This window comes from Olea europaea, chromosome 17 (genome assembly GCF_002742605.1).
Source record: "Olea europaea var. sylvestris chromosome 17, O_europaea_v1, whole genome shotgun sequence".
Taxonomy (NCBI): Eukaryota; Viridiplantae; Streptophyta; class Magnoliopsida; order Lamiales; family Oleaceae; genus Olea; species Olea europaea.
In genome coordinates this window covers 18,372,529-18,377,736 of record NC_036253.1, presented here as the reverse complement: position 1 = coordinate 18,377,736, position 5,208 = coordinate 18,372,529, and positions in this window count along the sequence as shown.

Here is a 5,208-nt window from a genome sequence, read left to right as displayed (position 1 = left end):
TCGATTTCCATGAATAGACTAGCTAGTCGACTCCACTACTATGCATGAGCTACTAAACTTTATGTATGCCTCATATTTCAATGCACCAGTAGACAAGGAGCATACATCCTTCATCATGGACCGAGGTCTATATTACTACAGAATAATGAATTTGGGTTAAACAATGCAGGGGATACCAATAAGATGCTTGTCGATGTCATTGGAAAGACTATGGAGGTATATGTTAACAATATGCTGGTAAAAAGTCTGAGAATAGAGGATCATGTCAAGCACTTCGAAGATGTCTTCCAAGTACTTCAAAGGTATAGAATACGGTTGAATCCTCTCAAATGTGCTTTGGAGTTACCTCAAGAAAGTTTTTAGTTTACATGGTAAATCAAAGAGGCATCGAGGCTAACTCGAAGAAGATTAAAGCTTTGATTGAAAACGGGATCACCACTAAAACCTAAAAAAGTACAAAGTCTCACAACTGTGTAGCAGCTCTGAGCTGCTTCATCTAGAAAGCAACTAATAAGTGTCTTCTGTCCTTTAAGGTTTTGAAAGGAAAAAATAGATTCCAGTGGATGGAGGAATATGAAGAAGCCTTACAAGCACTTAGGACAAGCTTTCCTCCTCTCCAAACCTAAATTTAGATAGCATCTGCTATTATGTCTCACGGTGATCATCAAGGCTATCGGTTCAATGCTTGTAGGGAGGAAGAGGGTCATCAACTACCTGTGTATTATGTAACTAAAGTACTGCTCGTAGTAGAGACTCACTACCCGACATGGAAAAAAAGGCTCAACTCTTGTAACTGATTCAAGAAGTTAAGACGATATTTTCAGGTACACGCCATACAAATATTAACTACCTACCTCTCAAGCAAGTGCTACAAAAGCCAGATGCTTTGAAAAGATTACTCAAATAGACTGTGGAGATTAGTGAGTTTGATATTGTCTTCAAAATAAAAACCACTGTTAAGGGACAGGCGTTAGCAAACTTCAGGGTAAAATTCACCTCATCCAGAAATGGAAGACGATATGGAACCAGCCGAATCCCTTGTAGGGAGCCTATTTGTTGATGGCTCCTCAGAAGACATTTGATTCGAAGCAGGGATGGTCCTTGTCAGTCTGGAAGGACATAAGCTCAACTATGCTATGAGGTTCAACTTCAAGGCCACCAATAATGTAGCAGAATATGAAGCCCTCTTTGTAGACTTCAGATTAGCCAAAGAGATGCAAGTGAAAAGGCTAGTCATCAACAGCGATTCCCAATTGGTGGTTAGCCAGGTTTATGGTAGTTTTTCAATTAAAGATAAGAGCATGGCTGTCTATTTGAAATTAGTCATGGAGTTCGTCCCAACATTTGAGAAATATGAATTTAACACAGATCCCACATTCTGAAAATTCTCATGTCGATGCCCTCTTAAAGTTAGCAAGAAATAAGGATTCTGAAATGCTCGTAGTGGTTCTTATAGAACACCTGCCAAGGCCATCTACTTTCAAAGATAAAGAGGTGATGTGGGTAGAAGATACCCTGTCATGAATGAAGTCAATTATAGCCTTTCTAAAGGATCAAACTCTATAATCTGACAAAGAGGAAGCTCAGAAGACGAGCCCCGCATTTTGTCTTCTAAGACATTGCACTATACAAATGAGGCTTTTCTTTGCCTCTGTTCCAATGTATAGAGGTGAGAAAGTCACCTAGGTACTCCAAGAGATACACAAAGGCGTGTGTGGCAATCACACTGGGGGATGGTCCCTAGAAAAAGTATTAAGGCAAGAATGTTATTGGCCTACCCTGAAAAGGATACCTATTAATCTGCAAGAAGGTGCGACAAGTGTTAACGATTTGCGATGGTACAGAGACAACCTTCTCAAGGGCTCACTATTGTTTCTAGTTTGTCACCATTTGCTAAGTGGGGGATTGATCTTGTTGGACCTCTAACGAAAGGGAGAGACAGTGCTAATTTCACAATTGTCGCTATTGATTACTTCATGAAATAGGTTAAGGCAAAACCAATGACCAAAATAACTGAAGCAAACACTTCAAAAATTTTGTGGGAAAACATCATATGCTGACTCAGTATTCTCCATTCAATTGTTTCAGATAATAGGCAACAGTTCGATAACAAGAAGGTCAGAAACTTATGTGAGGAGTTGAGAATCAAGAAGCTCTTTTCTTTTCCACATTACCCACAGGCTAACGGATAGGTGAAGCTGTTAATAAGACTATCAAATATACTTTGAAGAGAAATTTGGATGCTTCTAAAGGGGCTTTGGCTGATGAGCTACCTCAAGTCTTATGGGCTATCCAAACCAATAGCCGAACAGTCACAAGGCAAGCTCACTTCTTTATAACTTATGGTGCCTAGGCTATGAGCCTAGTCTAAATGGGTCTATCATCTCCTCATCACATATATTTTAATGAAATATCAAATGATGAGTTGAGGAGGTACAAATTGGATTTCCTTGAAGAAAGGAGAAATGAATCTCAGGCGAAGTTGGCAATCTATCAGAGAAAGATGGCCAGGAACTACAATTCAAAAGTCAAAACAGTATTCAATCTACTAAGAAGCTAGGAATAGAAATCCTTTGTTCCAACTGGGAAGATCCTTACCATATAAAGGAAGAGGTTCAACTAGAAACCTATGAAATTGAAGGAATAGATGGAAAGACACAGCTTCATCCATGGAACGTAGATCCACGAACTATCAATGAAAATTATACACACATTGTATGGTTTGTTGAAAATGAAAGCTTTTTCTTATTAAAGTCTTCAAAGCTAAAGAAAAAACACGACTGCATGGATAAACTGTCCTTATGCAGAGAAGTGTGGGTACTTCAACAATAAGCTAGACACCAAAATGGACCACCTCTTAAATCACGAAGTGGACAGCACATGCCTTTAACAACTAAAGTTGTTAAGGAAGACTCAGCATGGGCGAATTGCTCGACGTCGTGCTAAAAAAAATGAATAAAAGCAAATGAACACTAGCACAAGTACAAATCGCAAACAAAAAATAGGGGAAGTACAAAAATGAAATGTCCATACATGAAAATGCAGTAAATAAACTCGAAAAAATAAATGAAGAGGATCTTTCATTAATTAACAAAAATATTGTAAGATGTGGGCTTCCAAGCCTAAAAAAAAATGATTACAAGCTACCCAATCTACATAGGTAGAGGAGGGGAGGTACAAAAGGCATTATGGCATCGAGAGCCATGACTTCTTCAACTTCATCATCTTCTTCATTAGCTTTGTCTTCAAATTTTATCATGTAGTTTCCTCTGGTGGGGTTTGAGGCTCTTTTCCCTCTAAGTATTCAAACCTCAAGTCAAAGGTATTGAAGGTCTGAAAGTTAGCTTCGATCCAACTAAACCACCTCGATGTGGGCATACTTTCGCCAATACTTCTCAAAACTTTGGTATGCCTCTGTTATGTAAAAGTTGTCAACGGAATGCTTTTTAACCTCACTACCAATAGACTTAGCTCCCTTACTTACTGTTTCCACCTCCTTCGAGCCAAGCGCTTTAGAGTTCCTTACCTGCTCTTTTAGAGCAACATTCTCTTTATTGATCACCTCCAGGGCCTCGGCAACAAGCCTTTGGTAAGCATTAGAAGTCTTCACCACCTCGTCATGGAAGCCACTTCACTTTGGCAAAAGTGGACTTCCTTTTTAAAGTTTTCAATTTCTTCTAAGGTAGAGGTAAGCTTTATAGACTATCCAAATTGCTATTTCTTCATAGCCTCCACCTCAGCCACAGCTTTATTTGTTGCCCCCTTGGCCTTGGAAGTCTTATTAGCTTGTTCTTTATTCTTACTTTGAAGGTTTTTAAAGAGGATCTCCGCCTCTATGGCTATGCCAAATGCCCTGTTCGTTTAGCTTACCATATTGGTGAAGATGTCTACCCATCACTGGACACAATGAAGGACTACCAACGGTCAGTCCAAAACTTATGAAATGTGCACGTCAAAGTTTAAAGTTCTGGAGAAAGCATCGATAAAACTGCCGGAGCTAGCTAGTCACTCCATTGAGAAATGGAGAGGTGAGGGTGAGGACCTATCTCTGATGCAGTGGACCCAATGGATGTCATTGCCCTCTTTAAAGAATCCTTCCTAGGGTGTTCCACGACAGTTGACCTCTTTTAAGCCCTCTTGGCTGTAGCAATTGAGGCCGCCATCAACTTTTCCCTTACTGGGACCTTTGAGCGGGGCGATGGGCTAGCCATGTACCCATCCTCTCCGATAGCAGAATATTTATGTTTCCTTTTGGAGACCTCCTTGACCTTATCTTTTTCCTTTTCTTTAGTGGGAGGCCTCCATCATCCTCTTGGCTAACAGCCTCCCTGTTGACCCTCTTCAGCTGGTCCCTATAACAGATGAGGGTTTTAATCCTTTTTCCTAGCAGTGGAGATAGCTACAGGGATGGTGCCTATGTTTGGAGTGGGATGTCTCCTCTTTTCAAAGTTTTCTACAAAGAAGTGAGGAACATCAAAAACTGTATAAACCAACAAAAAGAAAATCTCAAATAATATGCAAAAGTACCTCTACAAACCATCAAGTAAAACTCCTAGATAAACTATGTGGGAAACGATTACCCTCTCAAACTCCCTTGAAGAAGTAGGACGCTAGTAGATGTCCCCTATAAACTTAAGCTCAGCTCCGCAAAGATCGATAGATCCTACAAAAGGTAAACACACGAGGTCGAGATCAATATTAAACTAACTTCTTAACAAATCACTAAAAAGGTACAACACTCACTAGCTTTCGAGTAGGAGGTAAGAACTTTCACATGGGAAATGGTGTTACCCTTACACACCTACCACTCTCGCCTTACCCAGAACCACGTCTCCTTTCACCCTTTGATGAAGAAGGGGAGTCCTATGACAAATGAGAAATGTGACCCTATGGATAGAAAAAGTACCAACCTTTAGAGTCTCCTTTTGTCAAAGACCTAGGTTGAAGAATGGTTTGAAAGATATGGAGAGGCATTAGTTAGGCCCAGTGTTAAGGATGAAATGGGGTGGGGGGGGGGGGAGAGCCAGTCTGTATAACCTAAGAACAGTTCTAAAGAATGGATGTAAAAGCAATCGAAGCCCTTCCTTTAGAAAGAACTTGCTGATGGCAATGCATACTGGCTTCGAAAAATAGGCACGCTCATCCGGGACAGGAGCCAAGAGTTCTATATCGTAGTGAATACAGTAAGTTCACTAAGTGTGAGGCAAA